The sequence below is a fragment of the Mus musculus genome, chromosome 12 (assembly GCF_000001635.26).
Source record: "Mus musculus strain C57BL/6J chromosome 12, GRCm38.p6 C57BL/6J".
Lineage (NCBI taxonomy): Eukaryota > Metazoa > Chordata > Mammalia > Rodentia > Muridae > Mus > Mus musculus.
The window spans coordinates 18,010,812-18,025,597 of record NC_000078.6 but is presented as its reverse complement, the minus strand read 5'-3'; the positions used below and the strand labels follow the sequence as shown (position 1 = coordinate 18,025,597).

Sequence of the window (14,786 nt, the reverse complement as noted above, 5' to 3'; positions counted from 1 at the left end):
GCATCTTTCGAGATATCTGTGATGGTTATTAAATGGCTGACATTTATAACATCCTTTTTATATGGGATTTTTATATGATGTATTTCATCTATCTGAGGAAAATAGAACAACTCATAGCTTTATAACAGTAATTGGTTTCGTAATTTTTCCTGTAGCGTGAATTGTACCACATTTGACTGTTAACTAGGACAAACAAAAGAATTTCTAAATTCCTAGTACCCATAAAGATTTTCTACAGTATGAGCTTGGGGAAGTTCCCAGTAAAATTAGAAAACCAATTGATTGCAAACTTTTATCATATTCAGAATGTCTACCAAAGATAGAATCTGACAATTTTCTCACAGTTCTGGGATAGAATGCGGTACTTTGCTTCTTTCAATATCCCTATGCTCACATGGCTTTTACCCATTGTGACACATGATATATATATTAAAAGAAGAATAACAGATGAAAGGTTTCCACATTGCATTCACACTGTTTGACTTTTTGTTCCTCGTAGACCTGTAATATATGAATTAAGGTTTCTCCTATGACAACAATCTTGACTCTCATAAACTGTACGCTAAACAAATGATCAATTTCAGTATAAGAATATGAGTATCACCAACTTTCCCATGGATTATTTGCTTATTGGAAGGTTTTGGATATATATTTATCACTATTCGATGTGCAATATCTAAGTCTTGTAAGTCTATACACATTGTCAGATCAGTATAGCTCTAATAGAGCTACAAATTGAATAAAGGTATCTCTTAAGGCAATGTTTCCTCATCTTTTTTTTAAAAAGAAGAATGCTTTGATAGATAAATCAGATAACTACATCGAGGCAGTATATTTTTTTAAGAATAGTATTATTAGGGCTGGCGAGATGGCTCAGTGTTTAAGAGCACAGACTGCTCTTCCGAAGGTCCTGAGTTCAAATCCCAGCAACCACATGGTGGCTCACATTCATCCATAACGAAATCTGATGCCCTCTTCTGGAGTATCTGAGGACAGCTACAGTATATTTACATATAATAAATAAATAAATCTTAAAAAATATTGTAATTATAGTTACACTTCAAGTATTGACATTTTACACTCCTGCTTTTCTTTAGAGCTTCCATATCATAGTAAAATTTCCTTAGAGGCATAATCGCATCAGCTTGCACATGAAAATTACCTTCCATTTCTTCTTGAACTTTGACAATGTCTTTCAATATGATGGTTTTCCCAAGTGTAGCCTAAACGACAGTACGAGAAAAATGAATGATCCAGTATTGGAAATAGGCACAATTCAAGGTACTGTGAATTTTCACATCACTGGACACTATTTATTCAGCTCAGTCTTCCTTGTTCTCAGTTGTAATAACAGAGCACCATCACTAAACAAGAGACATGTTTTCCTACTATTTTGAAAAGCAAAGAAAATTTACAGTCATACCTATAACAGTGAGGTTCCAGTAGGTCTCCAGCATCACATCTTTGTAGAGACTCTTCTGGGAAGGATTCAGCAAATTCCACTCTTCCCCAGTGAAGTTCACGTGCACATCATCATAAGTCACTGCATCCTAAAATATCCCATACATGTGTACATCACAAAGCATGGTACTGACATCACTGTAAAGTAAACGTATGCTTCCTTCACCATATATTCATGCAATTCTGGTGCTTCCTCCACTGATTTCCTGACACAGAAGTTATAATCTAAGTACCATAACATTTTAAAGGAAATTGAGTTGAAGGTTCACCTGTGTTGCTTATGAACATTTTAAATAAATAGGGTAAAGTCTTTTGAGAGGAATTCCAATTGAGAGGGAGATGTAGGGTGAAACAGATCAACAGTACTGAGCACATATCCCAGAATTTGTAAGAAGAATCACTAACGAGAAAAATCATGGACAAGCAGGGTGTATTTGTTCATGTCTTTAATCCCAGAGTCACGGGCAGGTATACATCATTGAGCTGGATCTTAGTCTGTTCTATGTAACACATTCCAGGACAGCAAAGGTTACATATTAAGATCCTTACTCCACTGCAAACATCAACCAGGGAGACAAAAATGATAGAAAGAACTCAGTTGTTTACTACAGTTCCTACAAAGAAGTATACATTCCCTGCACTTCTGTACTCATCTAGCAGAAATAGGAAGTGTACCGCTTTAAACTGCAACATTAGTAAAACTTTACTGGCAATCAAGGCACATTTAATGGACCAATGGACAGATGAAAATATTAGTAATATAAGTGTTGAACATAAAGAGCAACATAAGGCAGGAGAGAATGATAAATCAGCCATGGACAGCTCCTGCTGGTCTTCCAGATAACAGTGGTCAATACTAACATTCACGTGACCCATGGCTTTATGAACAGGACTTCTGAGTCCACCTTCAAACAAAACTAATGATGAGGCACACATGATATTCATATTCACGCATACAAGCAAAACACTCCTATTTATTTAAAAATTTCAAAACAAACACAAGAGTTTGGGGAAATATCAATAACCAGAATCCAATGACTCTGAAGCCTCAGGCAGTATTGATGTCATGAGCATATGTCATCCTAAAAAAGAGACTATAATCTATGTGCCCACGGGGTACATAGGGGGCCCCAACCCCACTCAAAAAAGAAACAGAGGAGATTGGGAGGAGGGAATCTGTAAGGGCAGGGACCTAGAGTAGGGACAGTGATCAGGGTGATAATGAATATCTAAATTATAGGATAAACAAAAAAAAAGGAAAGAAAGAAAAAGGAAATTTCTGAGTGTATATACACTTTCATCTTAACCAAGATGAATCTAGAAAGGCTCCTGCACTGTTCAAATGTCTAAAGTCTCTGCTGACACTCAAGACAATATCTTGACAGCCACATCAGAAAGCAAAGTTGCAAAATCAAACAGGAAGTTATATCTTTCCAACATAAAATGGCACTGAATACCCCTTCCCATTCGAATTGATAGGAATGTGCACACTGGGAGAGAAGATTGGACAAAGGCAAGAAAAACAGCAGGGCAAACAGCAAATCCTATAGCTTTGTCTCAAACACATTGGACTTCAATTGCTTAAGGCATAGATGGTGCTCTTCCTGTAACTTCTCATACATCTCTCAGTTTGGGTACTTCATCTTCCTGTAAGCATCTCTCCATGGCAGATTTCTCAATGCGTTAGTTTTCTCCACAACCTGTGGTCACAAAATGCAACACAAGCATCAACCTCACCACTTAAATGCAAGGAACTCTCACAGAGTCTTCCCTGGGATCCTGACTCTGTCAAAAGATGGCTGGAGTGGTGCTAAACTGAAACCATAGAGAAAGAATATATGACTATGCTATTTTCATCTTTCAATTTATAGAAGCAGCACGATATGGATGATCCTGTGAAGTTTGGCTTCTAAATTAATGGACCCTGCCTCGCTTGGCCCAATTTGCAGCAGGTTTTGTTTAAGGTTCCATTCTGGGATGAGGAAACACGTTGAATACTCCTTCCATTAATTTAAAACATAGCAAGCAGGAGGAAGTACTACACTCAGGGTACCTTCATAGGTATATACCCACAAGGGCATTTGCTCCACTAAGTTCACAGCCACTTTATTTATAAAATTTAGAAAAAGGAAAGAATGCAGATGTTCCTCAACTGAAATGTGGACACAAAAACCATGTTTCATTTACAAAATGGAGTGCTACTCAGGTATGAAAAACAAGGACATCATGAATTTTGCAGAGAAATGGGTACAATTAGAAACTAATAACTGGAATGAGGTAACTCAGACCCAAAAGGACATGCATGTATGTACTCACTTACAAGTGAATAATAACCATAAGTACAGGATATCCACAGTTCATTTCATAGACCGAAAGACACTAAACAAGACAAGGCACAAATGAGCATGGTTGAATCTCACTCAGAACGGGGTATGAAAGAGACAGAAGAGGCAGATGGAAGGGAGAAACTGGATGGGACAGTAGTTAAGAAAGAAGAAGGGGAGTTTTAGGAATAGGTAAGGGACAAGGGAAGGCCTGAGAGCCAGGAAAATGAAATGAAATTAGCAGATGCTGGGAGGGAGCGGGGTTAGTGTGGGGACATCTATAGAATGTGCCTGAGACTATGAATGGGAGGGCACAAATGCAGCTAGGGAAGTAATCTTAGCTGAGATAGATAGCATTGAGTTATGGACCATGAAGAGGTGGCATCTTGCAGTCAGGCAGAACCACCAGTGAAGTGTTCAGTACACCAAAAAAAACAAAAACCTTTTCTCCCAAAATTTGTTCTTTCTGCAAGTAAGGCAGGCACAAAGTTGAAACAGAGACTCAGGGAATGGCCAAACTATACCCTGCCCAACTGATAACCCATCCAATGGGCAAGCACCAAGGCTGGCATTACTGAGGATAATTTGTTATACTTGCAGATAGTAGCTTAGCATCTTTTGTCCTTTGAGAATCTCCATCCAGCATCTGACTGAAACATATGCAGAGCCCCACAGCCTATATTGGACAGGGCTCAGGGAGTATTTTAAAAGAGTTGGGGAAAGAATTGACGGCCTCTGAAGGAATAGGAAGTCTATGAGAAGACCCTTAGAGTCAACTAACCCAGAACCTAGGAGACTCTCAGAGATAGAGCCACCAACCAAAGAGCACAGACAGGCTGGGATGGAGGCCCCCACCATATATGTAGTGGATATGATGCTCAGTCTTCATGGGGTCCCCAACATCCAGAGCGGGGCATGTCCCTTAAGCTGTTCCTGTCTGTGCAAACTGTTTCCCTAACTGGGCTGCCTTGTCTAACATCAGTTGGAAAGGATGTGTCTAACCCTGCAGAGACTTGACATGCCACAGTTGGGAGATCCTCAAGTGGTTCCCACCCTCCCTGGGGAAATAAAAGGGAGTCAGTGATGAGGGACTATGGAAGGTGGAATGGGATGGGTGTAACAATTAGAATGTAAATTGAATAAAGAAATAGGGGAAATCAGGTCATGGTGGAGCACGACTTTAATCCAAGCACTCAGGAGGCAGAGCCAGGGGGATTTCTGAGTTCCAGGACAGCCTGATCTACAAAGTAAGTTCCTGGACAGGGAGACAAAGAGAAACTCTGTCTCAGAGGGAAAAAAAAAAGAAATAGGAAGATTGAACAAATACTTCTCAATCGCGTAAAAATATACAAATCAGGCAATATTTTTGTTTGTTTGTTTGTTTGACCTACTCAATATCCCAGGGCATAAGCCAAGTACAAAAGTTTTCTGGTTTTTTTTTTTTTTTTGGCCAAAATATCACAGAAATGACCTCTTCCTAAAGTTTTTCAGTCTCTTTTCCACTGAAATAGTATGACCTCAACTTCATGTGGCTGCATTACTGTCAACACTCCAATCTTCCAGACCCTATGGGAAGAACCGATTAAGCTCCATGTACAGCTTTCTACGATTTTTGCCATCTCAATTTCTGATATTTTCCATATTCCTTCAAAAGAGACCAGAGATTCTCTCCAGCAGCAAAATCAGCTTTTGAAACAATTGCTGTTGTTGATGTTGTTGCTGTTGTTGTTATTGTTGTTGTTCTACCTTGCAACTCTGCTGCTGTGATGGTTTCCTCTGAGCAGAAGCATCTCAGGTAATAAATGTTTGTTTTACACGGTTCTGTCAGATCACAGCCCATCCTTCTGCGAGCTCAGACTAGAAACTGAAGCTAGAAAATGAAGGCAAAAAACATTTGACAAACACTACTTCCTGCCTTGCTTTCTTGCTTGGTCACTCTCTCATGCTCTGTAGCCTCCCTCAGCCTTGGAGCAGGCTGATCCAGACTTTGACCTTGCTGCCACTAAGAAGGAGATTACCTAGTGTCTTAGACAGGGTTTCTATTCCTAAACAAACATCATGACCAAGAAGCAAGTTGGGGAGGAAAGGGTTTACTCGCCTTACACTTCAATACTGGTTCATCACCAAGGAAGTCAGGACTGGAACTCAAGCAGGTCAGAAAGCAGGAGCTGATGCAGAGGCCATGGAGGGATGTTCATTACTGGCTTGCCTCCCCTGGCTTGCTCAACCTGCTCTCTTATAGAACCAAGACTACCAGCCCAGAGATGGTCCCATCCACAAGGGGCCTTTCCCCCTTGATCACTAATGGAGAAAATGCCTTACAGTTGGATCTCATGGAGGCATTTCCTCAACTGAAGCTCCTTTCTCTGTGATGACTCCAGCTGTGTCAAGTAGACACATAAAACCAGCCAGTACACCTAGGGTAGAGCCTTTTGACCTTGATGGCTCTATTTGATCTTCTCCAATACTCTGCTTCCTGCTGAAAGGTCCTGGAGACAAGCCCTGTAGATCGCCTATGGGCTGGCTCCAGGCACAAAGAATGGGCTGGCAGAGGATGGGCCTACCCTCTTTATAATCAGGGACTCTCAGTAAACTTCAGAGGCTTTGAACAGAAAGGTTTGTCTTGGCCTCATTCTTTTGTTGCCCTCTGATCTCTTTCAGCCCCGGGCTGCCTTTCTGGGGAACCCAGTTCACATGGCCACAGGCAGCTACAATGCTCACCTAGCTCTCTCATCCAACCCAAGTCCACTTGCTTCCCTATATTGCCACCCTTCATGGAAGAGTCTTCCTATATCAATTATCAACACTATCTCTCAGAGACATAGAAACCAGCCATTCTGATGAGGGCACACCTGCAACTGAGGCTCCTTCTGATGACTGTAGTCTGAAATGTTGAGTTAAAACAACTATGACACAGAGACAATAATAAATGAGAAAGTTGTAAAACTCCAAAACCAAAGATCTAACCATATCAATTACAGGACCCCTGCCACCACATCAGGGAGTTGGAGTAGTGTCTGAGCCAGGATAAAATGGGAAGGGCTCCTGGCTCAGAGCATGGAAGGATACAGTGGAATGGGGAGAAGGGAGGCTGCACTGCCCTGTGGTGAGGTGTCCTTAACCCTGGATTCCCAGGCCAGGGAGACAAAAGAGGTGGCCAAACAGCTGGTAGGTGAATGGAGGAGCAGATTGCCCCACAGACCTGGAAATAAGACTCTGGTCTAAGGAAGATATGCTAACTTTGCTGGAAGGGATGAAAAACAACCTCCCATATACTGACAGCTCCAAGGTCAAAACTACAGAGTCACATATAGACTGAGAACAGGGTTGTTAGAAGGGGGCAAAATAAGGTCTTTTGTCCTTTCTACCATGTTTTGCAGAGTCTGATTTTGCCCTGAATGCGGTCATAAAGAGCTCTCTGTCAGGGGCAATTTAATGGGTACAGGTCCTCTTGATAAAAGGGATTTAACCCAAGGTGGAAGGTGAGTAACTATATCAATTGGGATGGAAACAGTCTCACTTCCTTTCTCAGTAAGAGAATACTAAAGTGGCACACACATAATAGAGGGCCACGAGGGGGCGGTGAAGGCTAAGCAGCAGATTCCACCACTTGTACAGAGTAGAAAATGAAGACAGGATGGCAGCTGTGAGCCATGGAACACGGTTCCAAGACTACTGTAACTTCCCAGAAATTAAGGCCAGGGGCACACGACCCTCTTCCAGGCCCTGGAACATCTTTCTAGCCCTTTGTAGCTACGACTCTCCAGCATTTCCACTTCACTGGAGTTCCACATTCACTATGTTCATCTCCCTCCACGAGTACTCAAGAAAAATCAAAAAACCAAGGTACAGAGACACATTTCTGACAGACAGGTCACTGATACAAAGAACAGCAATGACACATCCTAACAGCAGTCTTTCAACCCTTCCGATGGGAGTCCTGAGGGTCTTGGGGTTCCAGTCAAAGCATCAAGGTTTTATGCCTAACTCACAGAAACTGCAATAACCAGCCCAGAGCCGATTGCAAAGAAAACACACAGAGGTCTTTTTATGAGCTCAGTAACAAGGACTCTCAGCAGTCAAACTCCCATTAGGTACAAACTGAGAGATCAAGTCTAGAGGTTTTGAGTATTTATTGTAGTTACAACAAGATTGGGGAATTTGCATCGAAATCAGCATTGTAACATTTTAAAAATTGTATGTCTGGCATAATGTGCAGGAACCAAGCAAGGGGGACAAAAAAAATCTGACAAACATGATGGGTAAGCTGTTTTTGTTTTTGTTTTTGTTTTCTATAGGAGGTCTTAGTTATCTCTATGTAGCTTGACCCTGCTGATGTACCTTAACTGGCTGTTCCTAAGGGGATTTTGTCATGGGATTTTTGCTGGAATGTACAAATGTACATTCTCAAAAAGCAAACTGTTTGGGATTTACAAACTCATCTCTGTTCCTGAGCCCCTGATTATCGACAGAAACTCCTGTTAACCACAACCATGCCTGTCTGTAGACTAGACTTTGTCCAAAGACCTACCTCACTATCTGTTACTGCAGACCCTAATATCAGCTGCCCTTAACACTGGAAAAGAGTAGCAGTGGAAATTTCCTCTCCTCCTGTGCAAGCCTCCTATAGATACCATAGACAATCCCCACCTGCCCATCCATTCCTGCCTCATCCCTGTGTCTCAGCCCCCACTTGGGCAGATACTCCCTGTTCAATCACATTCCATGCCTGAAAGGACACAAGGTAAGCTTCCATAGATCAACTTCATGATTGATTTCTTACCCCAGATTCAATTTTCCCAATTGTTCCAACATTGTATTAAACACCATGGGCTGCTTGACCTCTCTCCTGACTATGTTTCCTTGTGGATTACTAAGATCTTCTGTTCCTGCCTGTCTCTTCTCCCAGCTATTAATATCACAAAGCATCCCCTGTTGACCATACCCACCAAATAGGTCAGTAAAATAGAAAACTGTCAGTGAACACACTCTTCAAATCCATGCATCAAACAGTAACCCAGGAACAAAACTCCCACCCAAAATGACAAACCCAGAGGCCAGTACCTAAGTCAATAATCACCCAAACAGAGATGGCTACACACCAGCATAGCAACATAGAGAGTAACAGCCAGGAACAATTGCAACCAAGAAATCCAAGCTATCCCATCACAGCAGGTCTGAGAAATTAAAGCATGCAACAGATAAAGTGCAAAAGAGGTTGTTTGGGGGAAGGGAGAGGAGTGAGAACCTGGGGAAGGGATAGAAGTACACAAGAGGACCTGCAGACAGGCACACAGACAGGGAGGAGAAAGAGAGCCATGAGGGGAGAGATGACAGAGAGTGTGCATGTGCAGAGAACAGAGACAGGGAACATAAATAGAGAGCTGCTATAGCTGGTGGTCCACGTATATAAAGCACGCCTGATAACAAACACAGGGGATGGAGGCAGGAAATGACATAAGCAGTTGCTAAGTCCCTAAGAGCAGGACATGAGATTACCTGTACACTGACAACTACAGAGGCAAGGTTCACCCGCAGAACAGGAAAGGAAGACAGAATCTCAGGGATTCAAGACGAAGAGAAAAAATTGATATCTCAGTAAAAAATGTGGATTCTAAAAGGTTCATGGCAATAAACAACTGGGACTTCTGCAAAATATGTGAAGGCGAAAATTACAAACGATTGGAATAGAAGAATATCAGCTCAGAGGTCTCATTTTTCAATAAAACCACAAAAAATTCTGAAATTATTAAAGTCCCTTTGCCAAATGATAATCAACTCACTAAACATATGATGCAAAAATATGAAAAAATTGCAACAGAAAGAAATTAACAAAACAAAAACAAGTATAATGTATGAAATCAGACCTATTAGATTTTTACCTGTCTTCTTAGTGTATACTAAAAGACAAAGGGGTTTGGACATGTGTGCTACAGACTCAAAGAAACCACCCTTGTTTTCACAAGCCAACTTAACTAGGTCCAAATGATTTGGGCAATGATAGGGAAGTTATCAGAGGTCACCCCCTGATGGAGCAAGTGAGGAGCAAACGAGAGACCTCACAGGTGCTCACATATGGCTTATACTTCAGATCCAGTCCCAGAGAGGACTCACCACCCCAGCTTCCACTGCTCAGCACCCTGCCCCTATCCTCGGTAGGCAGTAACCCTGTGCTCACCATGTCTGGAATTCAGAGCTTCCCTGAGGTCCTCTCACAGCACCCAACAGCAGAGCTCAGAGCAGGACACAGAGAACCATTCAAGCCTGCACAGCCACAGTGAACTTGGGGAAAGGCACCCGGACAATCCCACCTCCTTGTCTGACTGGCAGGTCTGCCTGTGGAGACCTTGATTGGCCAGTGGGTCTCACACATCCTCAAGGTTAAAGTATGCTTCATGTCTAGGGCCAGACCTTTTCCAGATCTCAGGTGTGGTTTGCACTACATTAGCATTTGAGCCAGTCCCCAAGAGGACTCTCACCCCTCCCAGCTCTGGGGGAGAACTCACCATTCATGTGGGGCATTGGACTATGCACAGACTGGTTGGTCTCTAGTTGAGCTGAGGTCTGAACCCCGGGAGGTTGATAATTGACAAACAAGGCAGAGGAATATTGTGACTTTGTTGAGGATTATATTCACAGGCAGGCACATCTGAGCCACTGCATTGTGAGTAGCAAAGATGTTTGTGGAAAAACGCTGCCAATCCTCTATGTTATAGCAAGGAGGCCACAAGTGTCATGGGCAGATGAAGTTACATGAGACATATTTACCAGCCTTGCTTGCTCATTAACATTAACAAATGCCAACTGACATTGATGTCGGAAAGAGACTCATCTGTCAATGACAGCAGCTACTTCTTTGCTGACTGAGTTGGATAATAAGCATTTCTTCTATGTCTTATTTTTTCCAGGCATGGTTAAACTGCAGACTGGGTATTGATGCAAGAACTTGGCAAAAATCAATGGAAGCATCTATGAGAATCAATTAGCTACATCGGCTTCGCTATAGACTAGTGGATAACTCTGAATCCTTTTGCAGGCTGTGTGCTCTCCAGTCTGTAAGTCAACAAACATAAAATAAGTGTATTTATGGATATACACACACATCTATTTTCAGAGACTAGGCTTTCAGTATTTACCAGCCCACTTTGAATACAATTCTACCTTTCCTGCCAACAGGACAGGCAGTGGCCCTCCCAACTCTGATTCATGCTCCTGGAATTAAATACATATAGGATTAGAGCCCTGATATGCTGAAATGCAAGCAAAGGAAACTAGAGTTATAAAAATTATTTGTCTTTCAGCAATTAAGGGAATGCCATTTGTTGTTTTCAAGCACTTAGAATAATAAAAACAAGTGCCAGCGGAGGGCGGGGTTTGTTTTCATGGGAAAGCAAAACAAACCAAAAAAATAAGAGTTTAATTAGCACTCCATATGCAGATAGCTCTTGCTAAAGCTTTTAAAGAGTGCTTGCAATACTTTATTTTTTTTCTTAGATCACAGCACTCTCTTCATAGCTGGGTGTGGTGGTGCATGCCTGTGATCCCAGCACCTGTGAGGCTGAGTGGGAAGCTAAGGAATTTGAAGCTACAAATTCTGGGCAGCAGAGCTGATTAGAAGCCAGACATAGTGAGATCCTATTTCTAGAAAACAAAACAAACAAACAAAAAAATCCCTCTTCCTTCAGCGTGTGGATGCATTCATAGGTTTCTCTCCCTCTCCTTTAGATGGGGCAGCCATTTCTCCAGTGTTTTCCTATTGTCTATGAAATAAAAGTGAAGCTCTTGATTCTACTCTAGCCCTTCCCCCAACCCTTCTCCCAGCTACCCTCTGACCTCTAAGCACCTCCAAACCCTGCCTGCATGTGTAGGGGCCTTCCACTAAGAATAACTTTGACAGGTTCTGTGGGACTCAGCCATGAATGATTGGCAAACTTGTTTTTATTACGCATTTCATAGCATGTGCATAGTGTATAATATGCTGCATAGCCTCCTAACAGGAACAGATGACCATAGCTGAGTGATTTTTCTCATCAGCCAGGAAAACACTTCCTGAGTCAATGTTCTCCAGGCCCTTGGGACTGAACTTGAGCAGCTGTTTCCTTGCCCCTGTTGGTGACATTGTGGATGTATGCAGTGGACACCCCAGGGATGATCAAGCACACCCCCATAATGGCGAGACCAGGGAGAATCTAGAACCACAACTCCACACCATTACTCACACTCCAACCTGTCACTGGCTCCTCAGAGGTGACCTTGGCTTTACCTCTCTTCCCCTGAGAAACTAACTTTGTTTGTTTGTTTGTTTGTTTGTTTGTTTCTTTCTTTCTTTCTTTCTTTCTTTCTTTCTTTCTTTCTTTCTTTCTTTCTTCCTCTCTTCTTTTCTTCCTTTCTTTCAATTTTGTTTTCTGAGACAGGGTTTTTATGTATAGCCCTGACTGTCCTGGAACTCATTTTGTAGACCAGGCTGACTTCAAACACAGAAATCTGCCTGCCTCTGCCTCCTGAGTGCTGGGATTAAAGGCCTGTGCCACCATGCCCGGTCTGAGAAACTTTCTTGACCACACCATTCATTCACCTGTAGAGAGTTGAGAAGTTGCAGCACTCACCCAAGAGCCCCACACTAAAGCATCTGCAGTACACTAGACCTGCTCAGCAGAGAGTATCAGCCACATCCTTGAGACTTCAAGCTGCCCTTCCCAACAGATCACAGTGCCCCTCTGTGTTTCCCCACTGAGAGCAGCTCTGCTCCTCATTGGCTTCCTGTAGGACAGGCTAGCTAGCTTCTGACCCCGGAACATTGTTGTGAGCTTCTTCATCTTCACACACCTTCATACCCTCCCACCAAATCCTTGGCCTGGAAAACTTTCTTTTTCTTGAATGCTTAGAAAGTGTCTTGGTCATCTTTCAGAATCAACCCCAAACCTGAGCCTGAGGGTCCAGCTCTTTTCACTTCTTTCTCAGCCTGTCTGGGCAAAATTGGTGGTCTTGGCTACTCTCCTTCCTTGAAGCATTAAGCAGAGAATCTGTAAGGCAACAGAAAAGAAACAGAGAAGAACACAGCACTAAGATCTTGGTGCATGGGGGCAGCAGGGAGGGACATCGTCTTGGAGACTAGGAAGAGGAAAGGGATGAGAAAGTGTTGTGATTAGACCAGGAGGGGGATAAAGACTGGACTGTAGAAAAAAGAACTACTATTAATAAGAATAATACTAATAGATCTTGGTGCACAGTGAGACACCTACCACCCATTTCTCTGCCTGTCTCCATCCTCACTGAAATGTGAAGTGATTGGTTTTTGGACAAATACTGAGTCAGACAAGGTGAGAGCACTCATTTCACTGAACTTACAATACATCTCAACCCCAATCTGTTCTAGAAGCTTCCATTATAGAACGATTTGCACTTATCGCTAAAGCATCTGCTTCTTTTATTTATTTATTTATTTATTTATTTATTTATTTATTTATTTATTTATTTATTATATGTAAGTACACTGTAGTTGTCTTCAGACACTCCAGAAGACAGCATCAGATTTTGTTACCAATGGTTGTGAGCCACCATGTGGTTGCTGGGATTTGAATTCAGGACCTTTGGAAGAGCTGTTGGCACTCTTAACCACTGAGCCAGATCACCAGCTCCAGACTCTGCTGCTTGATGCTCACCTCTTGCACTCAGCTTCTGGGAAGCTCTAAATTGGGGCAGACACAGAGTAGGACCTCCATAAATTTCATTTGTCTTTTTGAGACTGGGGCTTTCTATGGACTCCATAACCATTACTAGAAAACTAATTGCATGGCACCACTTAGCTTTTGGAAGGCAGAATGAGAGGCGACATGAAATCCTCACTGAGAAAGCCATTGGTCTGCCATCTGCCAAGAAAGAATGGGGTCTTCACCCATGATATGTTAGGCCAGCTGCTCAAGTAGTCTGGGAAACTTATTTACAGAGGAATGAACATGCTGGTTGGGAGGGTGGTGATTGGACCACCTTGCACTTCCCCACACTGCCCCCAATCAGACACAGTAACTTTCAAGCCTCCTCCTCCTCCATGTTGGAAGCCTAAGGCTCAAGATGACAGCCATGAACACAGTTCCATATGAATAAAGGAACTCCTGCCTCAATCTGTGGTGTGCCAACTGTGGTCTGGAGAGCAGCAGCTGCCTGGGAGCCTGGTAGAAATGCAGAACTCACTCCTACCAAGACTTAGGGAGACCTCGAGCTAACTCGTTTGCACTTAACCTTTGAGAGATGTTTTTCTAGCTTACACAGGGATACACCAAAAACAAGGACTTTGTTTTCTCATCTTGTCAGAAGGCTACAATTTCAAAGCGTGTGAACTCTATTGTACTATTAGGATTTAATCTAAGAAAAGTCAGAGGTTTGGGTCTCTATCATATGAATGTGTCATTTTGAAGTTGTGTGTATGTGTGTGTTTAGGCTCATGTGTCTCCCAGGTTTTCCTCTAAATTGATACATAGCTAAGGATAACCTTGAACTCCTAAGCCTCCTGTCTCTACCTCTCATATGTGGGAATACACTCTATGCACAGTTTATTTTGTTCTGGGGTCAGGGCGGGGATGGGTGGAGTTACAACTCAGAGTTTTGTGCATGCTGGAGAAGGACTCTATCACTGAGCTATATCTACAGTCCTCCTGTGAGTCCTATTGAGAGAAACAAAATGAGGTGACATAATAATAACTGGGGCAGGGGCAGGACATCAACAGTGGCAGTCAGAAAAGGCTTCCTAGAGGAAGCAACTTTAGAGCTAAGTCTGAGATGGAGAGAAGAAACAGCTGAGCCTAAGGGGCTGGGGAGAGTCCTCCAAAGGAATGTAGAGAGCCAAGGCCCTGAGGTGGGAACTTGTTACCTGTGAGAAAGATGGCCTTACATGGGTTAGAGCCCTGCCCGCAAAGGAAAAGAAAGCCTATCCCATCCTGCCATATTCAGTCATTCGTTGTTGTGAGGGGGACCACAAACCTGGAAGGAGATGAGAGGAAGGGA

The 14,786-nt window shown here is 42.6% G+C and overlaps 1 non-coding gene across 2 annotated transcripts in view; it reads right to left on the bottom strand.

The window, feature by feature from the left end:
* Positions 1-14,786, bottom strand: part of Gm4983 — a 72,976-nt gene that overhangs the window by 40,030 nt on the left and 18,160 nt on the right. For both annotated transcript variants that reach the window (XR_003950239.1, XR_003950238.1), the window contains exons 2-3: positions 1,424-1,550; positions 1,163-1,223 (exon numbers count right to left, since the gene is read on the bottom strand). This is a non-coding gene — a transcript (predicted gene 4983). The remainder of the gene's footprint in view (positions 1-1,162; positions 1,224-1,423; positions 1,551-14,786) is intronic.